The 15166-nt window shown below is 41.4% G+C and overlaps 1 long non-coding RNA gene across 1 annotated transcript; it reads left to right on the top strand.

The window, feature by feature from the left end:
* Window positions 1-2243: 2243 nt before the first annotated feature.
* On the top strand, window positions 2244-6875 carry LOC139034696 (uncharacterized). The gene is made up of 2 exons (XR_011487189.1): window positions 2244-2347; window positions 3698-6875. It is a non-coding gene; the product is annotated as an uncharacterized lncRNA (long non-coding RNA).
* Window positions 6876-15166: the final 8291 nt, after the last annotated feature.

Here is a 15166-nt window from a genome sequence, read left to right as displayed (position 1 = left end):
TTTTTTTTTTTCGAGTTTGCTCATGTATATATATTCACATGCACAGACGTGTACAGACAGATTTACAGATATCAAATATGTCGTCTTTAACATTCAGGAACTAAATTAAACTGCAAAGAAAAAGTTAAAGTTCCCAGGAAAGGAAACGTTTATCCACTTTTGGTTTAGCCCTAAGCACTTCCAGCAAGTTTGCTCTGATGTCTAAGGAAAAGTTAAGGGTGTGTGTGTTCCTGGAAGAGGAAGAGAAGCAGGAGTGGGTAGATTCAAAGAGTGGGGAGGGAGGAGAGGGAAGGAGAGAGGGAAGGAGAGAGGGAGGCAGAGAGCAAAGAAAGCTGTAGTTAGCTGGGCTGCAATGGAATAATGGGGGAGAAAAGAAGAGAGAGAAGCAAGGAGGGAGGAGGAAGACATTTCCAGAGGCACTTTCTACTCCAGATCTCTGCACTCTTCAGTTCATCAGCCTGAGGTATATTTTTCAGTGAGTTGAGCCAAAGGAAGCTCTTGGAGAAGGAAATTCCAAGAGCAATGCTATCTAGGAAAATGTCTAACTGCCTCCTGACCTTGTCTTCCATGAACATCATGGAGGGAAACCCTTTGTAGGCAACACAACAGCAAACTAGCGAGGAAAACCTAGATGAAAACTCAGCACCTGGGGTTTCACTTACAGACAAGTCAGCAAGGACACAGTCTCACTGGGACCACTTTGGAGACAGTTGCCTGCCATACCAACATGTACTTCCCAGAGCAGGAGCTCGGAATTCAGTGAACGGACAGTCTGGACAAACCACTGAGTATTTTACTGAGCTCTGTGTCCTCGGAGTCCAAAGATAGGCTAAATTCATGTGTGAAAATGTGACTCATCAAAAGGTTTCAGACTGACAAATGCATATCTTAGGACTTGATTTGCTACTAGATCTTCACTTGGAGTTCATCATGAAAGTTGAAAGTGTTAGTCACTCAGTTGTGTCCAACTCTTTGCAAGCCCATTGTCTGTAAGTAGCCCACCAGGCTCTTCTGTCCATTCTCCTGGGATTCTCCAGGCAAGAACACTGGAGTGGGTTGCCATGTCCGCCTTCAGGGGATCTTCCCCACCCAGGGATTGAACCCACGTCTCTTGTGTCTCCTGCATTGGTAAGTGGGTTCTTTACCACTAGCGCCACCTGGGAAGCCCTACAGGGTATAGATATACGTTTAAGTCTCTTCGAATCAAGTTTGAAAAGAGCACTGAATTAGGTAAAGTTTAAATTAGTCAAGTTTAAAAGTTAGTTATGCATTTAGAAGGTGGGACAGTGAAATTATTTAAAGAGAAAAAAAGACTTCCAGTTTAAGTATTATTTATAGAAAAAAATAGTAAACAAAAAACATAGTCTCTTACTGTTTGGATATGAGCACTAGAAAATACAAATAATTGGGGGAATATGTCCAACTATGACAAAGTTGATTGGATAACTAGTGCAAAATCATTGAAGCTCTATGTTTGTTTGAATTGCAGTCAACTGGTTTAGTTGGATGGTTGAGAGACTCAATTACAGTTTTGAAATTCAATACCTATAGAAATGATGACCAGAGATGGCCTAGTCACGGGTTAAAGTCAAAAGCCAGGTTCTGGGGGAAGTTTAAGGCAGAAATGCTAGAATAACAGAGATGTAGTAATGAGGACATTAGTCAGAGAGGGGCTGCAGGAGCCTTCTCAAGATAGGTTGGGAGGAAATGACAGAGCTGGAAAATTCTAGAGAGATGAGACTTGGAAAGCGATGTGATCTGTCCTAAGAAAGGTCCAGAAGGTAACACAAAAGTCAGAGGTAAACAACTCTGACACGTATCTAGTTATTTACAGGGGAAAACAGAGAAGGATCTTTGAGATAGGCAAACTACTGGCCCAAGATTCAGAAAGTGCCCAGATTCTGGGCAGTTACTCTGACTTTCTTGTTGGGGTTGGGGATCATCCACGGTTTTCATCACCGGATGTGACGCAGTAACGGAAGACGCCCTGCTGGAGGGAGGCCCGTTACGTCATCCGAACGTGCGGTCGCTCGAGAGCAGAAGGCTGGAAATGGTTCCGGCCAAGGGTGGAGGCTCTCCTCACGCCCCTTGCTTCGTTTTCTAGCCGCACGCCCCAGCCTGCCCTTCTCCAAGGGCAAGAGCGACGCGGCGCCGGCCTCAGATGTTTTCTGTGTCCCGCGTCACAGCCCGGCAGCACCCTCACCCCGCGCGGCCACAGCGAGCAGTCGTGAGCCTGTGGACGGCAGCCCACCCCAGCCCTCCGGCTCAGCGCCTCTCGCTCTGCCTGTCCTGCGGCTGCACCCGAAGCCAGGGAAGCGTGCTCAGGGCCTGCAGACGCTCCCTGCAGGTGGGGGCTGGTGATACCTAGGACCGTCTCTCAACCAGGGCGGGCTGGATGTTTGCCTTTGGGCCCTTAGCAGGGCAACTCCGAGGAGCTTTTTACTTGGTTGCTCACAATTTCCCAGATTTCCCATTCCTGAGTCCCCGCTGGGATGCCCTGGTGGCTCAGACGGTAAAGCGTCTGCCTGCAATGCGGGAGACCCAGGTTCGATGCCCGGATGGGGAAGATCCCCTGGAGAAGGAAATGGCACCCCACTCCAGCACTCTTGCCTAGAAAATTCCACAGATGGAGGAGCCAGGTGGGCTACAGTCCATGGGGTCGCAAAGAGTCGGACACGACTGAGCGACTTCACTTTGAGTCCCAACTGCTCCGTAATTTGAGGTCTTTTTGCCTTAGCAAGAAGCTAGTTCCCATCCTGCTCTCCGCGGCCCCCCGTCTCCACGTCCCAGGACCACTTTCAAAATAAATGGCTTACCTCTGGCTTTTCGTTTTGCCTCTACTTTCAAAGGAATCCAAACTGAAGTAGACCTCAAGGTGGAGGCTTTCTGGATATCCTCTTTCCTACTGCTTCTTCTTTTATTTTTTTTTTTTTTTTACCGGCTTCAATTATTATAGAGTTACCGCTTACATAAAGTGCCCACCTCTTTAGTGAACAGCTTAAGGAATTTTTTCATCATTTTATTCATTGTGAATTTTAATTTTATATTGAACTACAGTTGAGTTACAATGCTGTATGAGTGTCAGATGCATGTCAAAGTGATTCGGTTACACATATACATGTATCCATTCTTTCTTTTGGCCACCTGATGAGAAAAACTGACTCATTGGAAAAGACTCTGGGCTGGGAAAGATTGAAGGCAGGAGGAGAAGGGGGCGACAGAGGATGAGATGGTTGGATGGTATCACAGACTCAATGGACATGAGTTTGAGTAGGCTCCGGAATTTGGTGATGGACAGGGAGGCCTGGCATACTGTGGTTCATGGGGTCACAAAGAGTTGGACACGACTGAGCGACTGAACTGAACTGAACTGAACTGAACAGTTGATTTACAATGTTGTATTAGTTTCAGATGTATATCAAAGTGATTCAGACATACATATACGTGTATCCATTCTTTTTCAAATTCTTTCCCAGTAAGGTTATTACAGAATGTTGAATAGAGTTCTCTGTGATATACAGTAGGTCCTTGTTGGATATCTATTTTATATTTGGTAGTGTGTATATGTCTTACTACTTCTTATGGCCCTGACTTACTTTAGCTGTAATTTCTTCCTAACCTTTTGGCTGAGTGTTCTTGATATTGACCACTGACCCAAGTAATGACAACTTTAAATGTCTTCTTTTTTGTTTTCCAGCAACTGGGCTCAGTTCCCTCGATAGGCTCTGCATTACTCCATCCCTCTGCCTCTGTGTTTCTGAGCAGTGAATCCTGTTCAAGTTCTGAAAACCCACAAAGCTACTTCCAGCTATGACAGAAGCTCCCAGGCAAGAATTCTGACCTAAAGGAAAGTAGATTTCATCCTAAACAGCAACAAACTCCTTCCACCCAACCAAAGTAGCAACTAAAATCATCCAGTAGGCTTTTGTCTTTAAAACTTTTTATCCATTCCAGTCAATGACAAAAGTTAACAGTTGGTTTATTCAGAGATATTAATGCTTAAGTTTGGAGGTGATAAGTCAATTGTAACTCTCAGAAGGCCATCATGGGGGGGTGGTATTTTTTAATATGGGACATACAGTTTTGTGATATATCCCTGAAAAGGTACAGTACAAAGGAAACTCTTTTATGAATACAGTATATCTATAAAATGAAGTAAAATCTAAGGCATAGATATCAAGGAGGGACAATTTTTACATTCATTAATTGCTTTCTTGTTTATATTTCTGTTGTCAACTTTAATAACATATTTATTTGAACCAAGTTATCCTTCTTTCATTAGACACACAGGTAATTATAATTTATCAATAAGATATTTGAATCTCTAAGGTAAAATGAAATTGCTTTAATGATAGCTAATGAGTTGGGATATTTTAATGTAGCAAACAATATCAGCTCTCAAAATAGCTTCTAAAGCAATGACCCACATTGTCCTCAGGACACAGTTGCTATTGCAAAATTAAAAAAGAAATCGACAATAGTAAGCTCATGGGCTTCTAAGAAGATGTTGTAATTCCAAGGCAAACAGGTAATACTATTAAGAAAATGAACGCCTAGTAGTATTAAGAGCTTGTAATTTTGAGCGTCATATTCCAAGACACTGACCCAAAGTAAAGTTTCAAAAGGACTTGTGATCAGTTAGTTACTGCCACCAAGACTGAACTGGATAGCCATCACAGAAGCTGGCCAGAAGAGTCAGAAATGAAGCAAAAATGGATTAAGTGCTTAGAGGCGCTCTGAAAAAAAGGCTGCACTCTTCATTCTCACTCTTGGTCTCATCCCTAAGGACATGATGCAATTGTATATCTCAGCAAACACCAGGGGAAACAGAAGCTGAACACTGGGTTGAGAATCTTCCCCAACGCCATGACACCTCACGTTCCCCTGGAATTTAGATATTAACCATGAAAGATGAGAATGGAAGGAGAAGAATTTACAATTGAGTGGCTTTAAACCTAAGTGGACTGATTCACCATTTTTCAATTTGGGAAGATTTCATTTAAAGGCTTATATTTCCATTTTGCTTTATATTAACAAAGTCAGAAGATCTGGTGACACCAGGGGATCCTTTTGGCCTCAGGTTCTACTAATGCAACTGAGCCTTTTCTGCCCCATAAACTTAGCCCTCTAGTTTGCCTCAGTCTCATTGCTCCTTGGTGTCTTGCACCTGGACGACTTTACTCCCTTAAATTACTAGCATGGAGCTCAGAGGTATTTAAGTGTCCATCTTTAGGTTTAGAGGGCAAAATGAGGAAAAGGAATTGCTCAGAAGATATATGCATATCTGCAAAATAAAAATTATATTTATCAAGTTGATTTGTCAATGGATTTACCATTTCATATCCATCAAATTCAGAGGCTATTTACATAAGAAGGAAGTCTTTTCCTGCCTGCTTTGCTTTTAAGGAGGTTGCCACCTGGACCCCATCCTGTGAGACTGGGAGACATGAAACCTTAGTGCCCTATGGATACAAAAACAATTACATACGTATGTATATGCAGATATGTACGTATATATTTATGTGTGTATATGTGTGTGAAATAATACCCCTAGCACCCAGCAAGTTTGTCAGTATCTTCCTGTCGCAAAGCTCGGCTAGAGAAGACCTAACTCTCAAGTTACAATTATGCAAACAAAACTGGTTTCTTCTTAATTTTGTAGATACCAGGTTTGCATACAGCATTAGCCATTTTCCTGTACATTTCCATTAGTAATGTCTTTGCTGATTAGTTTTTTCTAAATTAGCATGTTTATCCATTAGCATATCAATATTGCTGCCAACCATCCTCTTAATTTTTAGTTTTCTTGTTGCAACAAAAATTTTTTTTTGCCAATAAAAGCAGGCATTTCTTAAAGCCTTAATTAACTCCAGCACAATTCCTTTTTGCTTCTTTAATAATAGTGTGTAATATTTACTAAGATTATAGATTTTGCCTTATTCAAAACCACCACTCACTCGAATAAGCAAAAATCTTCACATTTTCGGGTTTGGCATTAACACAGTCTCCTCTTGTAAAGAGAGTTTCCCTGATTTCTGGAATGCTTTGGAAATGCTATAAATTTTCAAGATAAGCATCAATGAAACTTCAAGGAGACAGATTCCAAAAATGTGAGAATTTTTCTGAGTGATTATTGAAATAAGGGGGATTTTAGCAATCATGTAAAAGGGGAAAGATGGCCATCCAAGCTTAAATTTACTGGGCAGTCTCTTTATCTGTCTTATCTCACTGCAAGTAAGCAGAATTCTGGCTGACACCTAGCTTTGATGTGTGCAAGTATATAAATTTAAAGTCATCTCCATAGAAAAAGTAATACTATGTTGAACAAAGTACACAGGAAGCAAGCTAAAATTTATGGTTTGTGAAAGACTCCTGTCTGCACTGTTATTCAAGGTAGGTAGGTATTTCGACTACAATAATTAAATATCTGCAATAGTTTTTCTGCTGAGTCTGAGGAGGCTGTTAAAGTTATGCTTACCCAATCCTAAGCACTGTCTTATTAAGGTAAGTGCTAGTAATTATAAATCTTTATGTTTAAGTGTAGGGCTTTTTTCACACCTCTCTGGTGATTAAGAAGGAAAAACTATGAAGAATTTGATGATGTTGATGACTGTATCTCACATACTGTTTGTGGGGGTGTAAATTGTCACTGTCTTCCTGGAGGGCGATTTGGCAAAATCTTTCAAATGAGAATACCCTTTGACTTAAAAGTTTCACTTGTGAGAATTATTCCTAAGGAAATAATTAGAGAAGAAGGCAAAGATGAATGTGCAAAGACATTTGTAATAGTGGGGAGACAAAAAATAGTACCCTTCAATAGAAGAAAAGTTAAATTTTGAAAATTCAAATAATGGAATATTAGGAAGCCATAAAAATGAACTACATTAATCTCTACACATAATTAACATGAAAAAAGATTAGTATTTAATGCTTAAGGTTTAAGAAGAGTTACAGAATAATATACATAATATAATATGCATACATATTTATATTTATGTAAGTAAGTAGGAAAGACTGGAAAATATAAACTAAGCCATTAAAATTGTTGCTCTCTGGTGTTTCAATTATGAAGGCATATTCACTTTTTATTATGTTTCCTTCATTATTATTTAAAGTTTTCACCGTTAGCAAGGTTTGGTCGGGAATAGTCTATATTATAGAAGCATGTATGCATGCAATAAGTGGATAACATGAAGATAGCACTAAGCCGTGTCCAATGCTTACATCCCCTGCAGTGTAGCCCGCCAAGCTCCTCTGTCCATGGGACTGTCCAGCCAAGAATACTGGAGTGGGCTGCCTTTGCCTTCTCCAGGGATGCATGCATGCATGTATGCTTATTTTTTTGGTATTGTGCTGCAACATTCAAACACTCACTTTTCTTTTTTCACCTTTATTCCCCTTTTGAGAGGATTCTTTCCAAGAGCCTCTCGGCTGAGTGCAGTGTCCACCCTCGTAAGTGTATGGGAGAAGCCAGATCTTGCTTTCTCAGAAGGATAAGACACACACACGGCACTCTTTCTCCCAGTGCTTTGGCGTGAAAGAGAGACTCGAAGGCAGGGGAGGAAGCCGCTGTGAGGGAAGAGACGGCATGAAACCCAGCTGTTCCCGTGACGTGACTCCAGCTCATAAAATTCTGCGAGTTCTCGCTCTGCTTCTAGCTCATCTCCCCCTGCCTTTTGATGGCCAAGAGTCTACTTCTCACTGATGTGCATGCTTTGCTTTATGAGTAAGAGACCAGAGCTTTGTTTCTATATATTTAATGAAAGAAAGAACCTATGATACTTAGAAATAAAAGCCAAAACACTGACTACAAAAGCAAGAAGAAGAAGAAGAAGGGAAAAAAAACCCCTTGTAAAGCCACAGAAGTTCAATGTGAGCAACCTAGTAAATTATGATATGGACAAAAAAACAGGAGTCAGAGTGAAGGTCAGAGTATGTGTATCATCACGAGCGCCTGATTAGCATAATTAGTATGTGTCCAGGAGAAGTTCACCTCTATGTTTTGCTTTTCATAAAATAAAACAAGGGCTTTTAATATTAAGAGTTTAATTCTTAGTGTTCACTGCAGGTTTATTGAACTATGAGTCCCCTGGGGAGGCCTAGTTAATTTATTTCATATGAAACAGGTATCTTCTGTATCAGAAAATATTAGATATTATTCATTTTTGAATTGCTAGACTATCCAGTCTCGTATCTTTCCCTAAGATTAGATTCATAGAGTTACAAATAACATTAGAATCATAAACAAAGAATACTGAAATAATTTATATCATGACTTTCTCTATGCTAAAGACATCGACATTCCCTTTTTGAATACCTGAATAATTCAAGTAAAGGTATTCTTTAAACTTTCCCAGTATTCATATCTAGGAACATAAAATATTTTCACAATACAAGTACATTTACCAAGAGCAAATGTTTAAACAAAAGCACCAGGGTTCTTAATGAAACACCCTCAGGAAAATGTTTAAACTTTGCCCGTAAGTTTACTTTGTTCACTAATAGGCTTCTATTTCGAGTAGAGAGTAGGAAGGGTAAGTTCAATGTGTTAATAAGAAAAAAGTAATAATATTTAATTAATTCTGGCTGAACACACATGGTTTAATATACTTGGCAATATCATTCCATCACATGATATGATAATTTAATGGAACTTTTTTATTTAAATTGCTGGCAAGTTTATGAAATTATAAAGCAAATAGGCCATGCACTTGGGTGTAATTGACTGTATAAATGTGTTTTATACTATACTGTTGGCAAATTAGCCAATCCCTGTCATGGAATCAATTATTATCTAGCTGAATTCCACAAACACAATAGCAGAAATATTGCATTTATACAAAAAAAACACCAAGATTGTTAATCTTGCATTGTGCATCTTAAAGCAAGGCAATAAACATTTATACACTGGATAATCGTCTTAAGATAATGCCACTGCCAAATGATGCACAGTTAAAGATTCCTTGTTGTTGGAGACAGTCGTGTGGGTTTTATTTGTGCTGGCTTCTCCAAATCAGTGAAGAGGATAATGGAAGATTCAGTAGTTGAAGTCAAATAGGAGGTCAGGCGTTTGACCTCCAGTGAAGAGAGGCACACAGTCCAAAGCCAGCATAGCACGGTACTCGCATACATGGTCCAGGCTTCAGAAATAATAACAATGTCACGTACTAAAGGGCGCGGGAGCTCTCCTAGTGCTCGCATGCACACTCTTTTCTCGTTCCCTTTCAGAGTGAAACCCTGCGTTACAGAAGACCTGAAGAAGAGCTCTTGTTTCGTCAATGTCTAGTCTAGCTAAGGAGCAGAGGGCAGGTTCCCAGGTGCTTTCTTTCCTCTCTCGTTGCCTCTACAAAATTCCCAGCACAGGCTGCTATAAGCAGCTTGTTGGAGAAACTCTTCAGGAAGCTTCTTCGATTCTGAAGTTGTCAGAGCTGCAGTGGGCTCTTGAGAGAACGCTCTCAAAACAGACTCTGATGAGGCAAAGTGTACCTTCTCCTGGCTACTCATATTTAAACTTCATAAGGAGTGGATGGGCTTTACTTTTTTCCATTTGCCTGATGAGAAAACGGAGACTTAGAGTCTCAGAGAGATTTCTGTACAATGACACTTTCAGAAAGTGGTGGAGTCTGGACCTCCATCCCACATAGGCTAATTCAAATCCTTTGTTCTTTCCACGAAGACGAAATTCTCAACAGCAAGACCCTGTTTGTGTAGATGCTGAGAAACCCAGTCTGAAGAAGTACTGCCATCCTGGGTTCAGCAGGAACCCAGCAGGCATATCTTCTACAAGGGCATTTTTCTCCTTAAGAAGAGTGCATTCTTTTGTTTTTCACATTTCAGAAGGAGGTAGATGTCTTCAAATATCCAACTGAAGCACGCTATCTCTGCACACTATTGTGGGTTTCTGGCATACATTGACATGAATCACCCACGGTTGCACACGTTTCCCCATTCTGAACCTCCCTCCCACCCCACCCACCCCTCTGGGCTATAGAGGACTTTCTGCCTTGTGTTAGGCATTTGGACATGCCTGTCTTCTGGAAGCTCTCTCCCCCTCCTAAGGTTTTCTTATTATTGCTTTTAGGATGTTGGCACCTATTTGAATCAGCTTCCCCCTTGTTCCATTTTCTTCCTCCTCTTTATCTTTGAATTTCCTCTGAGCAGCCTCCCTGCTGCTATAGCAGTCGAGCTACGTTGTTTGGAGAACCATGCCTCGCAGCAACTTACTTTACAGGCACTAAAGTGGAGGAATACAAGAGGGAAAAGAAAACCCTGCCTTGAAATACTGGATTTTCCTTTCTATTTGGCTCTGTGTGTGGGATTTCAACTAATATGTGACAAGACTGAAAAGCATCATATAAATAAGCTTTGCCTCCAAGCTACAATTATATTTAGTATAAGTGAATGCATTTTTAAAAATGTAATAGTTTTTACCAAGAGATTCATCCATTTTAGGATATCCAGAGAGTCAATAAGATCTGAAAATCTGCAGAGGTCTTTCCTTACAAGATGTTTCAGAAAATAAATATTTGTTGAATGGCAAAAGGCTCACTTTTGGCCTAGGATCACTTTCCATTCCTTGCTTCAGAAAGGAATGGGAGACTGAGATGTTCCTGTGATTTTTCTAATAAAACAGAGGTAGCTCTTGAGAAATTTCAGAATATTCAAAGGTGATAAAACAGATTTTCTCACATAGGCATTAGTTTAAAGGTTTATATCAAACTTACACCAACTGTAGATTTTAATTTCTACACCCTTCGGAGTATCCTTTCTACAGCCACTCAATGAAAGTGAACTTTTTCCCCCATTTACTTTCCCCCCAGCCTGCAAAACTCTGAATTATGACAAAAAGAAGGGCAGCAAACTTTACCCCCTCATCAAACAACATGTCATATTTGGAGAAGAGGACAAGAATCATTTCTCCTTGAAATATCAAGATGACTTGTGGTCATGTGGATTAAAACCTACTGTGACCACAGAACTTTTGTGTCTTTTTGGGGGGATAGAATTCAGACATTCTCTCAACAAATGCTCATTGACTTATTAATGATCTTCAATATGTGAAGCATTCAGGTCCTGCAACAATGTTTTTTCAGTGAGAGACTGACTAGATACATGATAGAGTGTCTGACTCGCAATCTGGCCATGTGTGTGTATAGGCGTGTGTACGTGTGCAGACAGACATTCATACCTTTCTCTCCAACAACCTGCTGGGAGCCTTCAACTGGATGTCCCCAAGTCATTCCAGTTCTAACAACTCCACAGGTGCAAATAATTCACTTAGCCCCTAAAGCTGGCTTCTCTTTTCCTACATCCTCACTGGGGATACACACCTAACCAATCTAGCCATTTGCCTAATTTAGAGACCCAGTCTAGAAATTTAAAAGTCATCTTGAATCCCTCCAATACTTTGGCCACTTGATGCGAAGAACTGACTCATTTAAAAAGACCCTGATGCTGGGAGGGATTGAAGGAGGGAGGATAAGGGGACAACAGAGGATGCGATGGTTGGATGGCATCACCGACTCAATGGACTTGGGTTTGCATAAACTCCGGGAGTTGGTGATGGGAGGCCTGACAGGGAGGCCTGGCATGCTGCAGTCCATGGGGTTGCAAAGAGTTTGACACAACTGAGTGACTGAACTAAACTGAACTGAATCCCTTTATATAACCCAGAGAACTCACCCATCAATGAATCCTCAAGGCCTACCTAGGGTGCCTCATATGTACCTCTCAATTTCACCAGCTTTTTTTCCGACATTTATTCTTTTTTCATGCCTAGCAATGCAAGGCAGCAAATCTGACACTTTCCCGATTCGTGCTCCACACAGTCACTAATTTTTAACTGAAAAACTAGTCTTAAATGTCATTCTTCTTCAAAAATCTTGAAGCATTCTTATCTCTGACAGGATGCAGTCTTGACTCCTTGGCATGGGGACAAGTTCCCTGTGACCTTGCCCAAGGAGCATTCCACTCTTGTCTCCAACGCACCTCCACGCACAAGTTGCTTCCATTATACCTGACAAGATTCTGCACTTGGAAACAAGACTCTCATATACTTCTGTGACCATGAGTGTGATATTTTTTTTAGAAATGAATTCCATAGAAAACAAATTACTCATGTATTGTGAGTAGCTAATAATATTAGATGCTTTCTAGGGATGTTGTGAAGATTAAAGTAAGTTAACACAAGAGTAGCGCTTGTTCAGACTCTGGTACATGATAGGTTTGCAATAAAAATTAGCTATTACTGTTATTATGATGATCTGAGTGCTCCCCTTCATCCTTCTGGAGAAATGTCATTCCTAAAGACTGTCCTCTTTGGGAAGCCACCTGTGACTTGGCAGAGGGAGGGCCTCCTTCTCTATACACCGAGAGTGCTTTGTTCATTTACCTAATAGAGATCTGCCTGATATAAAATTAAGTATTGGATTCAGTGTTTGCTTCCTCTATTAAAACTTCACATTATTAAGAGCCGACATGAGACCCTTCACACTATTAAGACCCTCTCAGAAAGCTAGCCAAGTGCCAGCCATCTAGTAGAAGCATAATACATGATGGTTGGCAGAATAAAAGACATAAATTACATGATCTTGGAAAACCAAGAGAACTGCCATGGGATCTACCTGAGAATTTAAGGAGTCTTCATAATTTTTAAAAAATTCTAATGGTCTGTTTCCACCGTAAACAGATCTTGTCCTAAGCTATTGATCAGTGGAAGGCTTTGTTCTTGGGCATCTTCCACAGATGAGATGGAAGATTGATCTATTCTATTGTTTTCTAATTATACTTTTAAGAGGGATAGAATGGGTGGGGAAGAAATATTTTATCTTGCTCCTTCTTACTTTATTTTCTGAGTTTGAGGTATTCTATGTTTGTGCTAGTAAAATTCAGAAAATGTTTCATTCATCTGCTGTGATTCATGCCAGAGACCTGCCAAAAGAATATAGATATGCATCAAAAATGTTGTGATTCATTTTCCCCATATAGAAGTAATTATCTATACCCATGAGATTCTCCCAGGGGACAACATGATATTTAAAACAGGAGAATTTATAGCTCTTACACATATTTGCATTTTTTTAAAAAGCTGATCATACTTTAAAAAAACATTGTGTGGAATATATGGGTGCCCTCAGGCCTACTGAGTCCCAATGAATCCTGCCAAATTTTACAAACTGCAAAGAATTCCGACTCACCTGCAATCCTAACCTTGATCAGTGAGTGTGGAATAACAACCTCTTGAGGGGATAGCCCCTACGAGTACAAATAGGCCCTTGCACCCTGGGTTTTCTCCAGGACATGTTCTCAAGTACGCTTTGCTGCTTCCCGAGCGGCGGAGGTGCTACTGGTAAAGAACTGTGCTGTGCGTGCTTGGTCGTGACCGACTCTTGCGACCTCATAGACTGCAGCCCGCCAGGCTCCTCTCTGTCCATGGGATTCTCCAGGCAAGAATACTGGAGTGGGTTGTCATTTCCTTTTCCAGGGAATCTTCCTGACCCAGGAATCGAACCCGGGTCTCCTGCATTGTAGAAAGACTCTTTACCAACTGAGCTACAAGGGAAGCCCTTAGTGGTAAAGAAGCCCCCTGTCAATGCAGGGGCTCTGGGTGCCGCAGACCTGGATGTGGCCTAAGTCCCCTTGGAGGAGGTCAGCATTAACCCACCTTAGAGCTGCCAGAACCTACACAGGACTGGGGAAACAGACGCCTGGAGGGCACAAACAAAGGCCATGCTCCAGGACCCAGGAGAAAGGAGCAGTGACCCCACAAGAGACTGACCCAGGCTTGCCCGTGAGTGTCCAGGAGTCCCTGGGGGAGGCGTGGGCCGGCAGTGGCCCGCTGCAGGTCAGGAGCACTGAATGTGCCAGTGCGTGCACGGGGCCCTTGGAACGAGCTCGCCATGATCTTCACCACCTCCACCATAGTTTGCTCTCAGGTCAAACAACAGGGAGGGAACACAGCCCCACCCATCGGGAGAAATAAAGATTTACTGAGCATGGCACCACCCATCAGAACAGACCCGGCTTTCCCAAAAATCAGTCTCTCCCATCAGGAAGCTTCCATAAGCCTCTTATCCTTCAGAGGGCAGACAGAATGAAAACCACAATCACAGAAAACTAACCAAACTGATCACATGGACCACAGCCTTGTCTAACTCAATGAAACTATGAGCCATGCCATGTAGGGCCGCCCAAGATGGACAGGTCATGGTGGAGAGTTCTGACAAAACATGGTCCACTGGAGAAGGGAATGGCAAACCACTTCAGGATTTGTGCCTTGAGAACCCCATGAACAGTATCAAAAGGCAAAAAGATATGACACTGGAATATGAACTCCCCAGGTTGGTAGGTGCCCAATATGTTACTGGAGAAGAAAGGAGAAATAACTCCAGGAGGAATGAAGAGGCAGGGCCAAAGAGAAAACAATGTCCAGTTGTGGATGTGACTGGTGATGGAAGTAAAGTCTGATGATGTAAAGAACAATATCACATAGGAACCTGGAATGTTAGGTCCATGAATCAAGGAAAATTAGAAGAGGTTAAACAAGGAGATGGCAAGAGTGAACATTGACATTTTAGGAATCAGTGAACTAAAATGGACTGGAATGGGTGAATTTAACTCAGATGACCATTATATCTAATACTGTGGGCAAGAATCCCTTATAAGAAATGGAGTAGCCATCATATCCAACAAGAGAGTCTAAAATGCAGTTTTGGGGTGCATTCTCAAAAATGACAGAATGGTCTCTGTTCGTTTCCAAGGCAAACCATTCAATATCACAGTTGTCCAAGCCTTTGCCCTGACCAGTAATGCTGAAGAAACTGAAGTTGAATGGTTCTATGAAGACCTACAAGGCCTTCTAGAACTAACACCCCCCAGAAATGTCATCTTCATCACAGGGGACTGGAATGTAAACATAGGAAGTCAGAGATACATGGAGTAACAAGCAAGTTTGGCCATGGAGTACAGAATGAAGCAGGGTGAAGGCTAATAGAGTTTTGCCAAGAGAACTCACTGGTCATAGAAAACACCCTCTTCCAACAATGCAAGAGAAGACTCTACACATGGACATCACCAGATGGCCAATACTGAAATCAGATTGATTATATTCTTTGCAATCAAAGATGGAGAAGCTCTATACAGTCAGCAAAAACAAGACTGGGAGCTG

This window comes from Odocoileus virginianus, chromosome 4, assembly GCF_023699985.2.
Source record: "Odocoileus virginianus isolate 20LAN1187 ecotype Illinois chromosome 4, Ovbor_1.2, whole genome shotgun sequence".
NCBI lineage: Eukaryota > Metazoa > Chordata > Mammalia > Artiodactyla > Cervidae > Odocoileus > Odocoileus virginianus.
The sequence above is the reverse complement of the archived record's forward strand: the minus strand, read 5'-3'. Positions and strand labels throughout refer to the sequence as shown.